Here is a 21,203-nt window from a genome sequence, read left to right on the forward strand (position 1 = left end):
ATTGAGATGGTCAAAAAGGGGGCCAAAACGCCCCGTTTTCGACACAAGCACGCGGATCGGCAGCTATTCTGCTGATCCACGTGCTTTCTGACTAGTCGAATTCCTCGACTTGTCGAAAAATTTGGGGTTGGATTGAATAGGTCGGAACTCCTTCCGACCTAAAAAGTTGAAAACTGCCGTCTTTTCGACAGACGGCAGCTCTCGACTTTAATTGAAAATACCCCTTAGAGTGCTTTAAAGGGTCAAGGACAGATGTGAATGAATACATATTCTATGTACAATACTGTGCAGGATCACTGTCACTATGTAAACAATAATGATAAGGCCGGTATCCTATTAGGTGCAATCCGTCATTATCCAATTATAAGCCCAAAAAGGACACTTAATCGCGCGTTAACACAAGGGATACGGGATAAGCTCTGTTTATTGCATGCCTCAGCATAATCCCCGATAAGTGTTACATATAGGGGCTAACTGGATTGGATACCGGCCTTAGGGGGATATCCAATTATCACCGTTAAAACATCGGGTCCGAAAAACGGACGTTTTCTGATGTTTTTCTGAAATTTTTCCAATGTTTCACCGATTTTTTTTTTACATGCGATACAAATGGATCGCCTGCAAAATAAAAACCCTTTCTCCCGAAAACACACAGGTTCAGTGAAACCTGTGTGTTTTCGTGTGAAACAGCCCCTTTTGCGGTTTCCGGGGATTCTGCTTCGCCTGCCGGAGGCAGGTGAAACAAAATCCCAGATAAGCCGCAGCATGCGCCGGCTTATTGGGGCTAATTAGATAGCCCCCGGCGGGACAATCAGCCCCGGTAAATTACCAGGGCTGATTGGATATCCCCCCTTAGTGAGAATTAAATATGCAGCACATGTCTACTGCGCTTTGTGAATCAAACTGCTATTTTTGTGTTCCAGCATAAATGAATAATTCAGCATCATTTGTGGTCTGACAGACGCCAGTAAAAACAAGAAAAACAAAAGATCCCTTGCGGCTGATTTGTAGAACAGCAAGAATATACCTATCAGGTCTGAAGCATAGGATGGACGGAGCTTCAAGAGATTAGGTGCTACAAAACCAAAATGAAAAAGCTTTCTAAAACACAAAAGTACCTATTCTGTTTTCCATATAGTAACAAAAGGGTTACAGTGTCAAAAAATAGGATTTTGGTACCGAACGGTAAATCCTTTTCTCGTAGTCCGTAGAAGATGCTGGGGTCCACATTAGTACCATGGGGTATAGACGGGTCCACCAGGAGCCATTGGCACTTTAAGAGTTTTAGAGTGTGGGCTGGCTCCTCCATCTATGCCCCTCCTACCAGACTTAGTCTAGAAACTGTGATGACATACTTCGAGAGAAGGATTACACAGAGATAGTGGTGAGATTCATACCAGCTCACGCATACAAGGCACGTCAAGTCAACTAGCTTGAAGTTGTACTGAACCAAATAACATTTGCAGGAAGACGTAGCGCTGGGCAGGAGCCCAACATCCTCTACGGACTACGAGAAATAGACGTTATGGTAAGAACTTACCGTTGATAAAGTGATTTCTCTTATGTCCACAGGTATCCACAGGATAACATTGGGATATGCCGGAGCGACAGCGGAAATGGCACCAACATGGTCACGAGCTTTCTGGCCTCCCAGGATGCATCGGGGCTTCACCATATAATCCCGCCCACTGACTCAGTCAAATCAGTTCTTTCCACAGCGATTAGGCAGGAGCATCAAGTAGAAACCTACTTAGGCGATAAGAACACACATGCACACCCTTCCATACAAGAGGGAAGAGGTTTAGTGATTGTCAAGATCCTCAAATCAGGTGCGTCAGGGTGGGATCCCTGTGGATACCTGTGGACATAAGAGAAATCACGTTATCAATGGTAAGTTCTTACCATAACGTCTATTTCTCTGGCTGGGTCCACAGGATTATCCACAGGATAACAATGGGATTCCCAAAGCAAGTTTTAGTGGTGGGGACGCTCCTGATTACACAGGAGGACCTTTCGCCCGAAGTCTGCGTCATGAGAGGCAAAAGTATCCAAGGCATAATGTCTAATGAATTTATGGAAGACCATGTGGTTGCCTTACAAATCTGTTCTGCTGAAGCACCCTGTTGTGCTGCCCAAGAAGGACCTACCTTACGTGTAGAGTGAGCAGAGACATTAGCCGGAGTAGGGAAATCTGCATGAGAATAAGCTTCTGATATTGACATTCGGAGCCATCTCGCCAGCGTCTATTTACTAGCAGGCCATCCTTTTCTATGAAATCCGTAGAGGATGAAGAGAGAATCTGTTTTCCTGATGGCACTAGTACGATCTACGTAGATTCTTAATGCTCGGACTACGTCCAGCGACGCTTCTCCCGCAGAAAGTCCCGATACCTGAAAATCTGGGACTACAATCTCTACGTTAAGGTGAAACTTTGAAACCACCTTTGGAAGATAACCAGATCTAGTTCTGAGAACTGCTCTGTCTGGAAAAAAACTTAGGAAAGGAGACTTACACGATAACGCTCCTAAATCTGACACTCCTCTGGCTGACGCTATTGCCAGTAGAAAAAGTACTTTAGCCGTTAACCATTTAAGATCTGCTCTCTTCAGCAGTTCAAACGGAGGACCCTGGAGGAATTTAAGAACTAAATTCAAATCCCAGGGAGCTGCAGGAGGAACAAATGGAGGTTGAATATGTACAACTCCCTGAAAGAAAGTACGTACATCCTGTAAATTAGCAATCTTACGCTGAAGCCATACAGTTAACGCTGATACTTGAACTCTCAAGGAAGCTACTTTCAAACCTTTATCCAATCCTGCTTGAAGGAAATCCAAAATCCTGGATACTTTAAAAGATCTTGGATTCAAACTTTTTTTCAGTACACCAATGAATATAGGCTTGCCATATTCTATGATACACACGAGCTGAAGAAGGTTTTCTTGCTCTAAGCATAGTTTGGATTACTTGTTTTGAAAATCCTCTAGCTTCTAAGATAGCGGTTTCAACAGCCACGCCGTCAAAGACAGACGATCCAGATGATCTGAACGTTGAGGGAGCAATATTGGTGCTTCCACGGACATTCTCAGTAGGTCTGTGTACCAATGCCTTCTTGGCCAAGCTGGAGCTATTAGAATTATTGCTCCCTTTGCTTGCTTTATTTTTCTCACTACTCTGGGTAACAGAGATATTGGAGGGACCAGATATGCCAGACGAAATTTCCATTCCACTGACAGTGCGTCTACAAGGACCGCTCCGGGATCCTTTGTTCTCGATACGTACTTCAGAACTTTGTTGTTTAGACGAGACGCCATGAGGTCTATCTCTGGTAGACCCCATCTGTTCACTATTGTCTTAAACACTTCTGGGTGTAATGCCCATTCGGTTTCCTGAATGGTGTGTCGACTGAGAAAATCCGCTTCCCAGTTCAGTACATCTGGGACAAACACTGCTGACAATGCTGGTAGATGGAGTTCCGCCCATGTTAGAATGGGAGTTACTTCCTCCATCAATCTTTTGCTGTGAGTTCCTCCTTGATGATTGAGGTACGCTACTGCTGTCGCATTGTCTGAGCGAATCTGGACTGGTCTTCCTTGCAGACTGTCCTTTGCCTGAACTAGAGCCATATAAATGGCCCTGATTTCCAACAGATTTATTGGCAGGCGACTTTCCCTTGCGTTCCATTTTCCCTGGAACCAAAAGCTTCCGAGTACCGCACCTCAGCCTTGCAGACTGGCATCTGTTGTCAGGACTTGCCATTCTTTTATTGAAAAGGGTCTCCCCTTGTTTAAATGGTCTGTCTGTAGCCACTACGCTAGAGACCTTTTTACGTTTACTGGAAACTTTATCATCTGCTTTTTTATTGTCTGATTAATTCCGTTCCATTTGGTCAGAATAAGGTGCTGTAATGGTCTGGAGTGGAATTGCGCATATTCCACCATGTCGAAGGTTGATACCATCAGACCCAACAGTCGCATTGCTGCATGGACTGATATTGTCTGGGCGTGCAACGCTTCCTGAGTCATGACCTGCACCTTGACCATCTTTTTCTCTGGTAGAAAAACTCTCTGTAGATCTGAATCCAATATGGCTCCCAAATGAACCATCCGCTGTGTGACGGATTCAGAGACGACTTTTCCCAATTTATGAGCCACCCATGTCTCTTTAAACAAACTACTGTCTGTTGAAGATGGCTCAAAAGTAACTCCTGCGAATGTGCTAGGATTAACAGGTCGTCGAGGTATGGGAATATTCTTATCCCCTGCTTGCGGAGATAAGATGCCATAACCACCATAATCTTGGTAAACACCCTGGGTGCTGTTGCTAGCCCGAAGGGCAAGGCTTGGAACTGAAAATGTTCCTGGAGGATGGCAAACCTGAGATAACCCTGATGAGACAGTGCTACAGGCACATGTAGGTAAGCATCCTGTACATTCAGAGATACCATGTAATCTCCCGGTTCCATAGCTTACATTATGGAGCGTTTTGTCTCCATGTGGAACCTTGGGATCCAAATGTATTTGTTTAACATTTTCAGATTGAGAATTGGTAGAAATTACCCATTTGGCTTCTGGATTAGAAATAGATTGGAGTAAAACCCCTGTCCCATTTGTGATGGAGGAACTGGGACAATCACACCTGACTGCAGTAATTTTTGGACTGCTTCTTGCAGGGCATTGGCCTTCGACTCAATACGAGACGGGCTGGTGCAAAAAAATCTCTGAGGAGGCCACCTCCTGAATGGGAACCCATACCCCTGACATACCACCTTCTGCACCCAAGCATCGGTCGTCGACTGTTGCCAAATGTGTGCAAAATGAAGGAGTCGGCCCCCAACCCTGGAATCCTCCAGGCGGAGGCCCGTCTCTTCAGGCTGATGGTTTCTATTCAGGCTTGGAAGCTGGCTTTCTGCTAGCCCATTGCTTCCTACCCCTGGCCGATCTATTGGACTGGGGCTGCTTAGACTCCTCTTTAGCTTTCGCTTTGCCACCGAATAGAGCGAAACTTTGAACCCCTAGTCTTAGGGTTATAAGTAGACGGAAATCTGACCTTTTTTGATTCAGCCTCTGATTCTAGGATATCAGATAATGGTTTCCCAAACAATATATTACCAATGAAAGGCAATGCTTCCAATTCTTTCTTGGATTCCGCATCTGCTTTCCACGAGCGGCTATTGTCAAGGCTGAAGCTTTAGAAGCAACTGTACCCATATCAATTGCTGCTTCTTCCAAGTATTGGGCAGATTGTCTTAAACGGCTTAAAAGATCCTCTTGCTCCCTATTAGGAGAAGAGAGGACATTCTCTAATTCCTCTATCCATTTGCCCATTGCCTTTTCTACCCAGGCCGAAGCCATAGCAGGTCTTACCACTGCTCCTACTAGAGAAAATAAATTTTTCAAGAAACTATCTACCCTTCTGTCTGTGACATCATTTAGTGAGGTAGATGACAGTGGTAAAGCAGATTTATGCACAAGTCGCAGTAGATGTGCATCTACTTTTGGAGGAACTTCTCTTTTCGAACAATCCACAGCTGGAAATGGATAATAAGAATTCCATCTTTTCGGAATCTTATACCTTTTACTGGGCATCGCCCAAGACTCATCCATCATTTCCGTCAGCTCATCTGACGCTGGGAATTCAGTTTTAACTGTCTTTGTTCGTTTAAACACAGGTGCTTTAGATTTTGACACTGTCTTGGCTGGCTCTTCCAAGGAGAGAACAGCCTTCACAGCGTCAATAAGTTCAGCTACATCTTCTGAACTAAAGCTCTGCAACTGATCATCATACGGAGTTGAATCTATTGTATCCTCATCATCCGATGTATCATCTTGTGTAGTCTGCCACACAGACGTATCTGTCTTAGTCTTACCTGTCCCTTGGTTGCTTGTAGAGGATACTGGAACCAAACCATAGGAAGGGAGCTGCATGTATGGGTTAATTATTATTATCCTTTATTTATATGGCGCCACAAGGGTTCCGCAGCGCCCAATTACAGAGTACATAAACAAATAATCAAACAGGAAAACAGCAACTTACAGTTGATGACAATATAGGACAAGTACAGGGTAAATAAACATAGCTACATCAGCAGATGACACTGGAATAAGTATCAGGTGGCAGAAGACTGCTGGATTTGGTGCAGCTGAAGATTATTAAAGTAAGAAAAGGGTAAGCACATGAGGGAAGAGTGTTAATAGTGTAACCTAACCCCTGGGGTGGCGCTACCGGAGTTAACCTGTTCGCTATTGAAGACAAAGGGGTATATGCAATAGCGGGCGAAATCGCGGCAATTATCGCCGTTTTTTCAATTCGACCAAATTCGCCAGGTGAATTCCGGAAGGTGGCTTCCGGAATTCACCATATGCAATGAAAAACGGATTCGCCAGAGTCGCGGGCGAAAATCGGCCGATTTTGCGGATTTTACCGCGATTTAAAAAAACGGGAAAAAACGGGGAAAAACCCGAAAAAAAAATGGCGTGGGGTCCCCCCTCCAAAGCATAACCAGCCTCGGGCTCATTGAGCTGGTCCTGGTTCTAAAAATGCGGGGAAAAAATTGACAGGGGATCCCCCGTATTTTTAAAACCAGCACCGGGCTCTGCGCCTGATGCTGGTGCCAAAAATACGGGGGACAAAACGAGTAGGGGTCCCCCGTATTTTTAACACCAGCATCGGGCTCCACTAGCTGGACAGATAATGCCACAGCCGGGGGTCACTTTTATACAGTGCCCTGCGGCCGTGGCATCAAATATCCAACTAGTCACCCCTGGCCGGGGAACCCTGGGGGAATGGGGACCCCTTCAATCAAGGGGTCCCCCCCCCCCAGCCACCCAAGGGCCAGGGGTGAAGCCCGAGGCTGTCCCCCCCCATCCAATGGGCTGCGGATGGGGGGGCTGATAGCCTTTGTGTTCAAAAAAAAAGATATTGTTTTTTCCATTAGTACTACAAGTCCCAGCAAGCCTCCCCTGCAAGCTGGTACTTGGAGAACCACAAGTACCAGCATGCGGGAGAAAAACGGGCCCGCTGGTACCTGTAGTTCTAATGGAAAAAAAATACCCAAATAAAAACAGGACACAGACACCGTCGACAGTAAAACTTTATTACACACTGCCGACACACACATACTTACCTATGTTCACACGCCGACATCGGTCCTCTTCTCCATGTAGAATCCCGGGGTACCTGAAAATAAAAGATCAATTATACTCACCTCAACAGGCTCCAGAGATAAATCCACGGACTTGGCAAAAAAAGAAAACGAACAACCGGACCTGCGGACCGAAAGGGGTCCCATGCTGACACATGGGACCCCTCTCCCCGAATGCCGGGACATCACGTGACTCCTGTCACTGATGTCCCTTCAGCCAATCAGGAAGCGCTACTGCCGTGGCGCTCATCTGATTGGCTGGACGCCGTCTGTACTCTGACAGCGCCTCGCACAGCTCCCTCCATTACTTTCAATGGTGGGAACTTAGCGGCTAGCGGTGGGGTCACCCGCCGGTCACCGCTGACCGGCGGGTGACCTCACCGCTAGCCGCTAAGTTCCCACCATTGAATATAATGGAGGGAGCTGTGCGATGCGCTGTCACAGCGATCAGCCAATCAGGTTAGCGCAACGAAGTTGCGCTTCCTGATTGGCTTAGAGACCTGTCAGTGACAACTGTCACTGACAGATCTTAATCGTGGATAGGTGTCCCATGTGTCAGCATGGGACACCTTTCAGTCCGTTTTTGGTGCGGGTAAATGCGCTTTCTTTTTTTGCCAAGTCCGTGGATTTATCTCTGGAGCCTGTTGAGGTGAGTATAATTGATCTTTTATTTTCAGGTACCCCGGGATTCTACATGGAGAAGAGGACCGATGTCGGCGTGTGAACATAGGTAAGTATGTGTGTGTCGGCAGTGTGTAATAAAGTTTTACTGTCGACGGTGTCTGTGTCCTGTTTTTATTTGGGTATTTTTTTTCCATTAGAACTACAGGTACCAGCGGGCCCGTTTTTCTCCCGCATGCTGGTACTTGTGGTTCTCCAAGTACCAGCTTGCAGGGGAGGCTTGCTGGGACTTGTAGTACTAATGGAAAAAACAATATCTTTTTTTTTGAACACAAAGGCTATCAGCCCCCCCATCCGCAGCCCATTGGATGGGGGGGGACAGCCTCGGGCTTCACCCCTGGCCCTTGGGTGGCTGGGGGGGGGGGACCCCTTGATTGAAGGGGTCCCCATTCCCCCAGGGTTCCCCGGCCAGGGGTGACTAGTTGGATATTTGATGCCACGGCCGCAGGGCACTGTATAAAAGTGACCCCCGGCTGTGGCATTATCTGTCCAGCTAGTGGAGCCCGATGCTGGTGTTAAAAATACGGGGGACCCCTACTCGTTTTGTCCCCCGTATTTTTGGCACCAGCATCAGGCGCAGAGCCCGGTGCTGGTTTTAAAAATACGGGGGATCCCCTGTCAATTTTTTCCCCGCATTTTTAGAACCAGGACCAGCTCAATGAGCCCGAGGCTGGTTATGCTTTGGAGGGGGGACCCCACGCCATTTTTTCCCCGGATTTTACCGTTCCAGCAATAAAAAAAATAAAAAAATAAAAATATTATTTTAAAAAATATATAAATAATATTTGTGCCTCCCCCAAAAAAAAACAAAAAACCTAATCCCTTCTAATATAAATAGATCTGCTATTCCTAAAAAAAAAAACACAAAAAAAAACATGTTTAAAAATTTTTTATTTGTTTTCACCCTCCAAAGTGTGGCGGAGTGAAAATCGCGAATTTTCTGTCTAAAAGCACTGCAGGCGAATTTCCAAACTTGAATTGAATATGCTGGAGGCGAATTGCAGCATCTGTACCATTGCAGAAAAGGCGAATTCGGAAAAAGGCGAATTGAGAAAAGGCGAATTTTGACGGGCCGTTTTTTTGCGAAAAATGACTGCACTGCATAGGCGAATTGATTTTTGGAGGCGAAAACGGCCCGGAATTCGCCTATTTTGCCAATTCGCCCGCTATTGCATATACCCCAAAGTCTTTGCGAACATATTCCATGGTGGCTCTGTTGGTTGTTGAACCAAATACTGTTTTTTTCTTTGCTGAAAAGCAAAACAGTTCGCGCACAACCCCTCATAAGTGACCAACTGGTCCATACCAATTATCCCTGTCTTACAGGATAAGCATGTTAGGGATGTAGGAGTGCCTGATAAATTCTCCTCGTCACTTTTGCCGCTCACATACATGGTAATAATCTGTTAATGACTACACAATTTGTGACTGAAAATCACCTATATATGGATATATAGAAGTGAGATCAATCTGACCACAACCGTGCACCTGATTTGAAGGTCAGAACAGGACTGACGACATAGAAAAGTCAGCACACACACTAGCAGTCAGTCACATGTTAAGGCATTACACATCGTCATATGAGAATACAACCCCCATAACAACTTACAAGTAGGAAAATTGTACTTCTGTTTTAACTGGTTCTTTTTTATAACATGCAGAAAACACAGTAATATACAGATCTCATATGCAATATGTACTAAAAAATAAGATTTTACTTACCGATAAATCTATTTCTCGGAGTCCGTAGTGGATGCTGGGGTTCCTGAAAGGACCATGGGGAATAGCGGCTCCGCAGGAGACAGGGCACAAAAAGTAAAGCTTTTCCGATCAGGTGGTGTGCACTGGCTCCTCCCCCTATGACCCTCCTCCAGACTCCAGTTAGGTACTGTGCCCGGACGAGCGTACACAATAAGGGAGGATTTTGAATCCCGGGTAAGACTCATACCAGCCACACCAATCACACCGTACAACTTGTGATCTAAACCCAGTTAACAGTATGATAACAGCGGAGCCTCTGAAAGATGGCTTCCTTTAACAATAACCCGAATTAGTTAACAATAACTATGTACAACTTATGCAGATAATCCGCACTTGGGATGGGCGCCCAGCATCCACTACGGACTCCGAGAAATAGATTTATCGGTAAGTAAAATCTTATTTTCTCTATCGTCCTAGTGGATGCTGGGGTTCCTGAAAGGACCATGGGGATTATACCAAAGCTCCCAAACGGGCGGGAGAGTGCGGATGACTCTGCAGCACCGAATGAGAGAACTCCAGGTCCTCCTTAGCCAGAGTATCAAATTTGTAAAATTTTACAAACGTGTTCTCCCCTGACCACGTAGCTGCTCGGCAAAGTTGTAATGCCGAGACCCCTCGGGCAGCCGCCCAAGAGGAGCCCACCTTCCTTGTGGAGTGGGCCTTTACAGATTTAGGCTGTGGCAAGCCTGCCACAGAATGTGCAAGTTGGATTGTGCTACAGATCCAACGAGCAATCGTCTGCTTAGACGCAGGAGCACCCATCTTGTTGGGTGCATACAATATAAACAACGAGTCAGATTTTCTGACTCCAGCTGTCCTTGCAATATATATTTTTAATGCTCTGACAACGTCCAGTAACTTGGAGTCCTCCAAGTCACTTGTAGCCGCAGGCACTACAATAGGCTGGTTCAGATGAAATGCTGACACCACCTTAGGGAGAAAATGCGGACGAGTCCGCAGTTCTGCCCTGTCCGAATGGAAAATCAGATATGGGCTTTTGTAAGATAAAGCTGCCAATTCTGACACTCTCCTGGCAGAAGCCAGGGCTAGAAGCATGGTCACTTTCCATGTGAGATATTTCAAATCCACCTTTTTTAGTGGTTCAAACCAATGAGATTTTAGGAAGTCCAAAACCACATTTAGATCCCACGGTGCCACTGGAGGCACCACAGGAGGCTGAATATGCAGCACTCCCTTAACAAAGGTCTGGACTTCAGGGACTGAAGCCAATTCTTTTTGAAAGAAAATTGACAGGGCCGAAATTTGAACCTTAATAGATCCCAATTTGAGACCCATTGACAATCCTGATTGCAGGAAATGTAGGAATCGACCCAGTTGAAATTCCTCCGTCGGAGCACTCCGATCTTCGCACCACGCAACATATTTTCGCCAAATTCGGTGATAATGTTGCACGGTTACTTCCTTCCTTGCTTTAATCAAAGTAGGAATGACTTCTTCCGGCATGCCTCTTTCCTTTAGGATCCGGCGTTCAACCACCATGCCGTCAAACGCAGCCGCGGTAAGTCTTGAAACAGACAGGGACCCTGCTGAAGCAAGTCCCTCCTTAGAGGTAGAGGCCACGGATCTTCCGTGATCATCTCTTGAAGTTCCGGGTACCAAGTCCTCCTTGGCCAATCCGGAACCACTAGTATCGTTCTTACGCCTCTTTGCCGTATAATTCTCAATACTTTTGGTATGAGAGGCAGAGGAGGAAACACATACACCGACTGGTACACCCAAGGCGTTACCAGCGCGTCCACAGCTATTGCCTGCGGATCTCTTGACCTGGCGCAATACCTGTCCAGTTTTTTGTTGAGGCGAGACGCCATCATGTCCACCATTGGTCTTTCCCAACGGGTTACCAGCATGTGGAAGACTTCTGGATGAAGTCCCCACTCTCCCGGGTGAAGATCGTGTCTGCTGAGGAAGTCTGCTTCCCAGTTGTCCACTCCCGGGATGAACACTGCTGACAGTGCTATCACATGATTCTCTGCCCAGCGAAGAATCCTTGCAGCTTCTGCCATTGCCCTCCTGCTTCTTGTGCCGCCCTGTCTGTTCACATGGGCGACTGCCGTGATGTTGTCCGACTGGATCAATACCGGTTTTCCCTGAAGCAGAGGTTCTGCCTGGTTTAGAGCATTGTATATTGCTCTTAGTTCCAGAATGTTTATGTGAAGAGACGTTTCCAGGCTCGTCCATACTCCCTGGAAGTTTCTTCCTTGTGTGACTGCTCCCCAGCCTCTCAGGCTGGCGTCCGTGGTCACCAGGATCCAATCCTGTATTCCGAATCTGCGGCCCTCCAATAGATGAGCACTCTGCAACCACCACAGAAGAGACACCCTTGTCCTTGGAGACAGGGTTATCCGTAGGTGCATCTGAAGATGCGACCCTGACCATTTGTCCAACAGATCCCTTTGGAAAATTCTTGCGTGGAATCTGCCGAATGGAATCGCTTCGTAAGAAGCCACCATTTTTCCCAGGACTCTTGTGCATTGATGTACAGACACCTTTCCTGGTTTTAGGAGGTTCCTGACAAGCTCGGATAACTCCTTGGCTTTTTCCTCCGGGAGAAAAACCTTTTTCTGAACCGTGTCCAGAATCATCCCTAGGAACAGCAGACGAGTTGTCGGCATTAACTGGGATTTTGGAATATTCAGAATCCACCCGTTCTGTTTTAGCACTTCTTGAGACAGTGCTAATCCCATCTCTAGCTGTTCTCTGGACCTCGCCCTTATTAGGAGATCGTCCAAGTATGGGATAATTAATACGCCTTTTCTTCGAAGAAGAATCATCATCTCGGCCATTACCTTTGTAAAGATCCGAGGTGCCGTGGACAATCCGAACGGCAGCGTCTGAAACTGATAGTGACAGTTTTGTACAACGAACCTGAGGTACCCCTGGTGTGAGGGGTAAATTGGAACGTGGAGATACGCATCCTTGATGTCCAAGGATACCATAAAGTCCCCCTCTTCCAGGTTCGCTATCACTGCTCTGAGTGACTCCATTTTGAACTTGAACTTCTTTATGTACAGGTTCAAGGACTTCAGATTTAGAATAGGCCTTACCGAGCCATCCGGCTTCGGTACCACAAAAAGAGTGGAATAATACCCCTTCCCTTGTTGCAGAAGAGGTACCTTGACTATCACCTGCTGAGAGTACAGCTTGTGAATGGCTTCCAACACCGTCTCCCTTTCGGAGGGGGACGTTGGTAAAGCAGACCTCAGGAAACGGCGAGGTGGATCTGTCTCTAATTCCAACCTGTATCCCTGAGATATTATCTGCAGGATCCAGGGATCTACTTGCGAGTGAGCCCACTGCGCGCTGTAATTTTTGAGACGACCGCCCACCGTCCCCGAGTCCGCTTGAGAAGCCCCAGCGTCATGCTGAGGCTTTTGTAGAAGCCGGGGAGGGCTTCTGATCCTGGGAAGGAGCTGCGTGTTGCTGTCTCTTCCCTCGACCTTTGCCTCGTGGCAAATATGAATAGCCCTTTGCTCTCTTATTTTTAAAGGAACGAAAGGGCTGCGGTTGAAAAGTCGGTGCCTTTTTCTGTTGGGGAGTGACTTGAGGTAGAAAGGTGGATTTCCCGGCTGTAGCCGTGGCCACCAAATCTGATAGACCGACTCCAAATAACTCCTCCCCCTTATACGGCAAAACTTCCATATGCCGTTTTGAATCCGCATCGCCTGTCCACTGTCGCGTCCATAAAGCTCTTCTGGCCGAAATGGACATAGCACTTACCCGTGATGCCAGTGTGCATATATCCCTCTGTGCATCACGCATATAAAGAAATGCATCCTTTATTTGTTCTAACGACAGTAAAATATTGTCCCTGTCCAGGGTATCAATATTTTCAATCAGGGATTCTGACCAAACTACCCCCGCACTGCCCATCCAGGCAGTTGCTACAGCTGGTCGTAGTATAACACCTGCATGTGTGTATATACTTTTTTGGATATTTTCCATCCTCCTATCTGATGGATCTTTAAGTGCGGCCGTCTCAGGAGAGGGTAACGCCACTTGTTTAGATAAGCGTGTTAGCGCCTTGTCCACCCTAGGAGGTGTTTCCCAGCGCTCCCTAACCTCTGGCGGGAAAGGGTATAATGCCAATAATTTCTTTGAAATTATCAGCTTTTTATCAGGGGCAACCCACGCTTCATTACACACGTCATTTAGTTCTTCTGATTCAGGAAAAACTATAGGTAGTTTTTTCATACCCCACATAATACCCTGTTTAGTGGTACCTGTAGTATCAGCTAAATGTAACGCCTCCTTCATTGCCAAAATCATATAACGTGTGGCCCTACTGGAAAATACGGTTGATTCGTCACCGTCACCACTGGAGTCATCGCCTGTGTCTGGGTCTGTGTCGACCGACTGAGGCAAAGGGCGTTTCACAGCCCCTGACGGTGTTTGAGTCGCCTGGACAGGCACTAATTGATTGTCCGGCCGTCTCATGTCGTCAAACGACTGCTTTAGCGTGTTGACACTATCCCGTAGTTCCATAAATAAAGGCATCCATTCTGGTGTCGACCCCCTAGGAGGTGACATCCCCATATTTGGCAATTGCTCCGCCTCCACACCAATATCGTCCTCATACATGTCGACACACACGTACCGACACACAGCAGACACACAGGGAATGCTCCTAATGAAGACAGGACCCACTAGCCCTTTGGGGAGACAGAGGGAGAGTTTGCCAGCACACACCAAAAGCGCTATATATATATCAGGGATAGCCTTATAATAAGTGCTCCCCTATAGCTGCTTTGTTATATAAAAATATCGCCATAAATTTGCCCCCCCTCTCTGTTTTACCCTGTTTCTGTAGTGCAGTGCAGGGGAGAGACCTGGGAGCCGTCCTGACCAGCGGAGCTGTGAGAGGAAATGGCGCCGTGTGCTGAGGAGATAGGCCCCGCCCCTTTTCCGGCGGGCTCGTCTCCCGCTATTTTGAGAAATCAGGCAGGGGTTAAATATCTCCATATAGCCTCTAGGGCTATATGTGAGGTATTTTTAGCCTTTATAGGTACTATTTTGCCTCCCAGGGCGCCCCCCTCCCAGCGCCCTGCACCCTCAGTGACTGCCGTGTGAAGTGTGCTGAGAGGAAAATGGCGCACAGCTGCAGTGCTGTGCGCTACCTTTAGAAGACTGCAGGAGTCTTCAGCCGCCGATTCTGGACCTCTTCTGTCTTCAGCATCTGCAAGGGGGCCGGCGGCGCGGCTCCGGTGACCATCCAGGCTGTACCTGTGATCGTCCCTCTGGAGCTTGATGTCCAGTAGCCAAGAAGCCAATCCATCCTGCACGCAGGTGAGTTGACTCCTTCTCCCCTCAGTCCCTCGCTGCAGTGATCCTGTTGCCAGCAGGAATCACTGTAACATAAAAAACCTAGCTAAACTTTCTCTAAGCAGCTCTTTAGGAGAGCCACCTAGATTGCACCCTTCTCGGCCGGGCACAAAAATCTAACTGGAGTCTGGAGGAGGGTCATAGGGGGAGGAGCCAGTGCACACCACCTGATCGGAAAAGCTTTACTTTTTGTGCCCTGTCTCCTGCGGAGCCGCTATTCCCCATGGTCCTTTCAGGAACCCCAGCATTCACTAGGACGATAGAGAAATTAACAATTCATACTAACAAGTAGAGAGAATTTTTAGTACTGTATACCCTTCCTCCGTAGAGCGAGATACAGGGAGACTCACCACACTTACATATCCAAACAAATATGCTTGCAAGACGCTGAGTGGATTCAGACGCTACTGGTGTACACTGCCGTTCGGATAACTGATGCAAGACACGGACGCTCACTGATGGACACGAACGCTCAGTGACCAACGCGTGTATGCAGACGCTAAGGCCTGCGACTCGGTCAAGGCGGATCTCTAGTGTACACAACCGCAGCGTCTAAGCTGCGACCGAGTACCCTCGTGGTAGCGTCTGAGATGGAAGTGAGGTCATTCAGTTCATGGACGGGAGACGCGCTGAAACTGGTCATGAACTTGGAGGAGGGACTGCCAGGAGAGCGTCTGATTCCCCCCGTTGACTTAAACTTTAAGGATCGCGGCCTCAACCTAGTCCTGGCGCCTATGATCCCTAGAGCGTAGTGCTGTCGCACTCGAGGTGTTCGGCGCACCAACACACTGTTTGTAGTCTCCACCAATACAGTGTAGCTGTGTCCGGACTCCCCTAGTAAGAGGAAATCCATAGACTTACCTTCCCCCCATGCTCCGGCCACAGCCTGGTTACGTCTGCTGGACCTGCTAGAACATCCGACACAGACGCCCGTCGAGACATCACTGTACCGTGAAGGTAAGCGTTGTTGCGACCCGGTGGGGAGTTGTTGGAGCGACTCTTTCCCGTATGCGTTTAAGACGCTGTTAGGAAAAGTCGCTCAAAAAAAACCATAGTAAGACTATAAAAATAATAAAAGCTTCAGGCTGCTTTATCTACAGCAGCCGTGTGACCATGGTCTGGCTCCTGCCGCACCAAACAAAAAACTGATTTGACTGAGTCAGTGGGCAGGATTATATGGTGAAGCCCCGATGCATCCTTGGAGGCCAGAAAGCTCGTGACTGTGTTGGTGCCATTTCCGCTGTCGCTCCGGCATATCCCAATGTTATCCTGTGGACCCAGCCAGAGAAAAGGATTTACGGGTAGGTACCAAAATCCTATTTTCTCTTACGTCCTAGAGGATGCATTAGTACCAGAGCTCCCAGAACGGGAGGGAGAGAGAGCGGAGGCTCCTGCAGAACTGATTGACTGAACTTCAGATCATCAGAGGCCAAAGTATCGAACTTGTAAAACTTTGCAAACGTGTTCGACCCAAACCAAGTTGCAGCTCGGCAGAGTTGCACTGCCGAGACACCCCGGGCAGCCGCCCAGGAAGACCCCACCTTGCGAGTAGAGTGGGCCTCAACAGATTTTGGACACGGCAGTCCTGCCATAGAATAAGCGTGCTGGATAGTGAACCTGATCCAGCGAGAGATAGCGTGCTTAGAAGCAGGACACCCTATTTTCTTGGGATCGTATAGGACAAACAGAGAGTCCGACTTTCTGTGACGAGAGGTTCTCTTCACATATCTTCAGAGCCCTTACTACATCCAAGGACTTTGATGTAATTGAGGAGTCAGTAGCCACTGGCACCACAATAGGTTGGTTGATATGAAATACTGACACAACCTTCGGAAGAAACTGCTGACGGGTCCGAAGCTCAGCTCTATCTTCGTGGAAGATCAAGTAAGGGCTTTTACAGGACAAAGCCCCCAGCTCGGACAAACGTCTAGCAGAAGATAATGCCAACAAAGTGACCGACTTCCATGTAAGAAATTTGACCTCTACCTCCTGTAGTGGTTCAAAACAATCTGACAGGAGAAACTGCATCACCACATTAAGGTCCCAAGGCGCCGTAGGCGGTACAAAGGGAGGTTGGATATGCAGAACTCCCTTCAAAAAGGTCTGAATCTCAGGGGGGGCAGCCAATTGTTTCTGAAAGAAAATGGATAGGGCTGAAATCTGGACCTTCACAGATCCCAACCTCAGACCCATATCCACTCCTGCTTGAAGGAAAAGGAAGAAACGTCCCAGTTGAAACTCCACCGTAGGAAACTTCTTGGACTCGCACCAAGAGACATATTTCTTCCAAATAAGATGGTAATGTTTAGACGTTACCCCTTTCCTAGCCTGTATAAGGGTAGGAATAACTTTCTTCGGAATGCCCTTCCAAGCAAGAATCAGGCGCTCAACTTCCATGCCGTCAAACGCAGCCGCGGTAAGTCTTGATAGGCGAACAGCCCCTGCTGCAGCAGGTCCTCCCGAAGAGGAAGATGCCTCGGCTCTTCTTGCAGTAGATTCAGAAGGTCCGCGTACCAAGCCCTTCTTGGCCAGTCTGGGGCAATGAGGATCGCTTGAACCCTTGTTCTCCTTATGAGCTTTAGGATTATTGGGATGAGTGGGAGTGGTGGAAACACGTACACTGACTGGAACACCCACGGAGACACCAGGGCGTCCACTGCCAATGCCTGTGGGTCCCTCGACCTGGAACAATAACATTGAAGCTTCTTGTTGAGACGAGAGGCCATCATGTCTATTTGGGGTAAACCCCAAAGATCTGTTATTTCCTTGAACACCTCCGGATGGAGACTCCACTCCCCTGGATGGAGATCGTGTCTGCTGAGAAAGTCTGCTTCCCAGTTGTCTACTCCTGGAATGAAGATGGCTGACAGCGCTAACGCATGCTTTTCTGTCCAGAGGAGTATTCTTTTCACCTCTGACATTGCCGCTCTGCTCTTTGTTCCGCCTTGTCGGTTTATGTAAGCCACTGTTGTTACGTTGTCCGACTGCACTTGAATGGCCCGATTTCTCAGAAGAGGGGCCGCCTGAAGAAGACAGTTGTAGACGGCTCTCAGTTCCAGGACGTTGATGGGCAGGCCGGCTTCCAGGCTTGACCACTGTCCTTGGAAGGTTACTCCTTGAGTGACTGCACCCCAGCCCCGAAGGCTAGCATCCGTGGTTAGAAGGACCCAGTCCTGAATCCCGAACCTGCGGCCCTCCAGAAGGTGAGGCAATTGGAGCCACCAGAGGAGTGAAATCCTGGCCTTTGGCGACAGACGAATTCTCTTGTGCATGTGGAAGTGAGATCCCGACCACTTGTCCAGGAGATCCAGTTGGAAGGTCCGAGCGTGGAACCTCACGTACTGGAGAGCCTCGTAAGAGGCCACCATCTTTCCCAATAGGCGAATGCATTGATAAACCGATACCCGGGGTGGCTTCAGGACATCCTGGACCATAGCTTGTATCACAAACGCCTTTTTCTGCGGAAGAAACACCCTCTGCACTTCCGTATCCATGATCATTCCCAGAAATGACAACCTCTGGGTTGGTTCCAAATGTGACTTTGTAAGGTTCAGAATCCAACCGTGACTCTGTAGCAGTCGCGTTGTGAGAACAATGGACTGCAGCAGCGTCTCCTTGGATGATGCCTTTATCAGCAGATCGTCCAGATATGGAATGATGTTCACACCCTGCTTGCGGAGGAGAATCATCATTTCCGCCATCACCTTGGTAAATACCCTCGGTGCTGTGGAGAGGCCGAATGGCAGGGCCTGGAACTGAAAATGACAGTCCAGCAATGCGAAACGGAGATAAGCCTGATGCGGCAGCCAGATCAGAATGTGGAGGTACGCATCCTTGATATCCAGTGATTCCCTTCTTTCAGACCTGATATCACCGCCCTGAGAGACTATCTTGAACTCCTTTAGAAAGGGGTTCAATGATTTTAGGTAAAGAATGGGCCTGACCGAACCATCCGGTTTCGGTACCACGAAAAGGTTCGAATAGTAACCTTTGTTCAGCATGTGAGGTGGCACTGGCACAATGACCTGTGCTGTCGGTAAGCCTGACTTGAAAAAGCGATGAGGAGGGAGACTTTGAAATTCCAGCCTGTATCGCTGAGACACAATATCTACCACCCAGGGATCCAGGCCGGGCGAGTCTCGCTCCCACTGGCCCCACCACCGGGGCGTGCAGTCCACCGTCATGCGGAGGACTTTGGCATACCCGAAGCAGGTTTTGTTCCTGGGACCCTGCAGCGGCAGGTTTCTTGGACTTAACCCAAAAACCCCTAAATAAGGTATTGGATGTTCTGGCCTTTCTAGGCTGGTTAGGCCGAAAGGACTGCGGTGCAGCTGAAGAGAAAGATTTCTTCGGAGCAGGTGCTGCTGAGGGAAGAAACGGAGACTTACCCACTGTAGCGGTGGATATCCACGCGTCTAAAGCTTTCCCAAAGAAAGCCTGACCTGTATAGGGTAGGGACTCCACACTTCTTCTGGATTCCGCGTCGGCCGACCACTGGCGCAGCCACAGTCCCCGACGAGCTGGAACAGACATGGAAGAAATTCCCGCAGCCATGGAACCCAGGTCTTTCATGGATTCTACCATAAAACCTTCTGAATCATGAATGTTGCGTAAATACAATGCAACGTCATCCCTATCCATCGTATCCAAATCCTCAAGTAAGGTAGCCGATCACTTCACTATTGCCTTTGCAATCCATGCACTAGCAATAGTGGGACGTAATATGGCCCCAGAAACAGTGTACATTGATTTAAGCGTGTTATCAATCTTTCAATCTGCCGGCTCCTTTAAGGCGGTAGATCCCGGAACAAGCAAAAACACCTTCTTTGAGAGTCTGGACACAGATGCGTCAACAATCGGAGGGTTTTCCCATTTTTTCCTATCCTCCTCAAGTAAAAGAAAAGCCACCTGGACCCTTTTAGGGATCTGGAATTTTTTCTCAGGGTTTTCCCATGCTTTATCAAATATAGCATTCAACTCCTTTGACGCAGGGAAGGTTAGTGAGGCTTTCTGGTTTTCAGTGAAAAAAGCCTCCTCAACCTGCTCAGGTGTGGTATCATTAACATTTAACACATCCCTGATAGCCTCTATCAACAACTGCACCCCCTTTGCAAGAGGTGCGGACCCCCATAACACATCCCCATCACCATCTGTAGTGTCAGAATCGGTGTCTGTGTCATCTTGTGTGACATGCAGAAGCGCACGTTTGTGAGGGAATATAGCGGGGCGACCTGAGGTACCAGAATCGGGCCATACTGCCATAGAACTCTGTAATACCTGGGTTGCAGATTCATTACTTGCAACCCTGTCAGAAATCTGAGAAATCCAAGATTTGATAGAGGAAAACCACTCTGGTTCCCTTGCTGGTATCTGTGCTAAACCAGTGCTATCCTGATTACATGGAATGGGATCATCCTGGGAGGATAAATCCTCTGCAGCATGTGACACAGTGTCCCTGGACATAGCTAAAGGAGACCACCAAACACTCCACATACACACAGGTGGGGGCAGGCAGAGTTTCCCCCCAAGAAAGGCAAGAGAGACACAAAGATCGGAGCCAACCGCGCTTTCAGTAAAAGGAGACCCCTTACCTGCGCAGACTGTGTCCCTTAAAAGGAGACACAGTCGTTTTACAGCCTCCCCTCCCTTCTACAACCCCCTGGTACCGTGTACTGACAGTTGGAGTTGCTGTGGAGGGACCTGTTATTCCACCCAGCGCTGTGCAGGCAGGAAAATGGTGCTGGAACGCTGCTGGGTCCGCTTTGAGAAGCTCCGCCCCCTTAATGGCACTGTCTTCCCGCTCTTCAAATATTATACTGGTCTGAGGAGAACTTGCTGGCTGAAATCCGCAGACCCCGACAGACTTGCTGACCAGTGTGGGGGTGAGCGCTGGCCCAGGGCGCCCATCATAGCGCCGCACTATGAGCCTCTGAACCTTCACAGGAGCGCCATTAGTACTGCGCTCCCTCCTCGTTACTGCCATCTTCACACCGGCCCCCCGCTTGCTAGGGGGTTCGGTGACTCACTCACCACTCTTCAGCATCTGTAAGGGGTTGCGGCATGCTGCTGGGGCGAGCGATCCCCTGTGGCGGAGACCGATCCGACCCCTCTGGAGCTCAGTGTCCAGTCAGCGGCTCAGACCCTGCAGGGCGGATACTGCTCCTCCCCTTAGTCCCATGCTGCAGGCAGGCTGTTGCCAACAGCCTCCTGTAAAAAAATAAAATCTAAAAACAACTTACTACAAAAGCTCAGGAGAGCTCCCCTAGCTGTGACCGGCTCC

The 21,203-nt window shown here is 48.2% G+C and overlaps 1 protein-coding gene and 1 long non-coding RNA gene across 7 annotated transcripts in view; one reads left to right on the forward strand and one right to left on the reverse strand.

The window, feature by feature from the left end:
• The window catches only part of BRIP1 (BRCA1 interacting helicase 1), a 660,079-nt gene that overhangs the window by 159,388 nt on the left and 479,488 nt on the right, over positions 1–21,203 (reverse strand). The window lies entirely within an intron of this gene.
• LOC135031726 (uncharacterized) overlaps positions 1–21,203 on the forward strand; it is a 64,531-nt gene that overhangs the window by 42,705 nt on the left and 623 nt on the right. The window contains exon 2 of one of the 2 annotated variants that reach the window (XR_010227382.1): positions 924–1,114. This is a non-coding gene — a long non-coding RNA (uncharacterized LOC135031726). The remainder of the gene's footprint in view (positions 1–923; positions 1,115–21,203) is intronic. The other variant, XR_010227376.1, reaches the window with a different exon arrangement.

This window comes from Pseudophryne corroboree, chromosome 2, assembly GCF_028390025.1.
Source record: "Pseudophryne corroboree isolate aPseCor3 chromosome 2, aPseCor3.hap2, whole genome shotgun sequence".
NCBI classification, from domain to species: Eukaryota; Metazoa; Chordata; class Amphibia; order Anura; family Myobatrachidae; genus Pseudophryne; species Pseudophryne corroboree.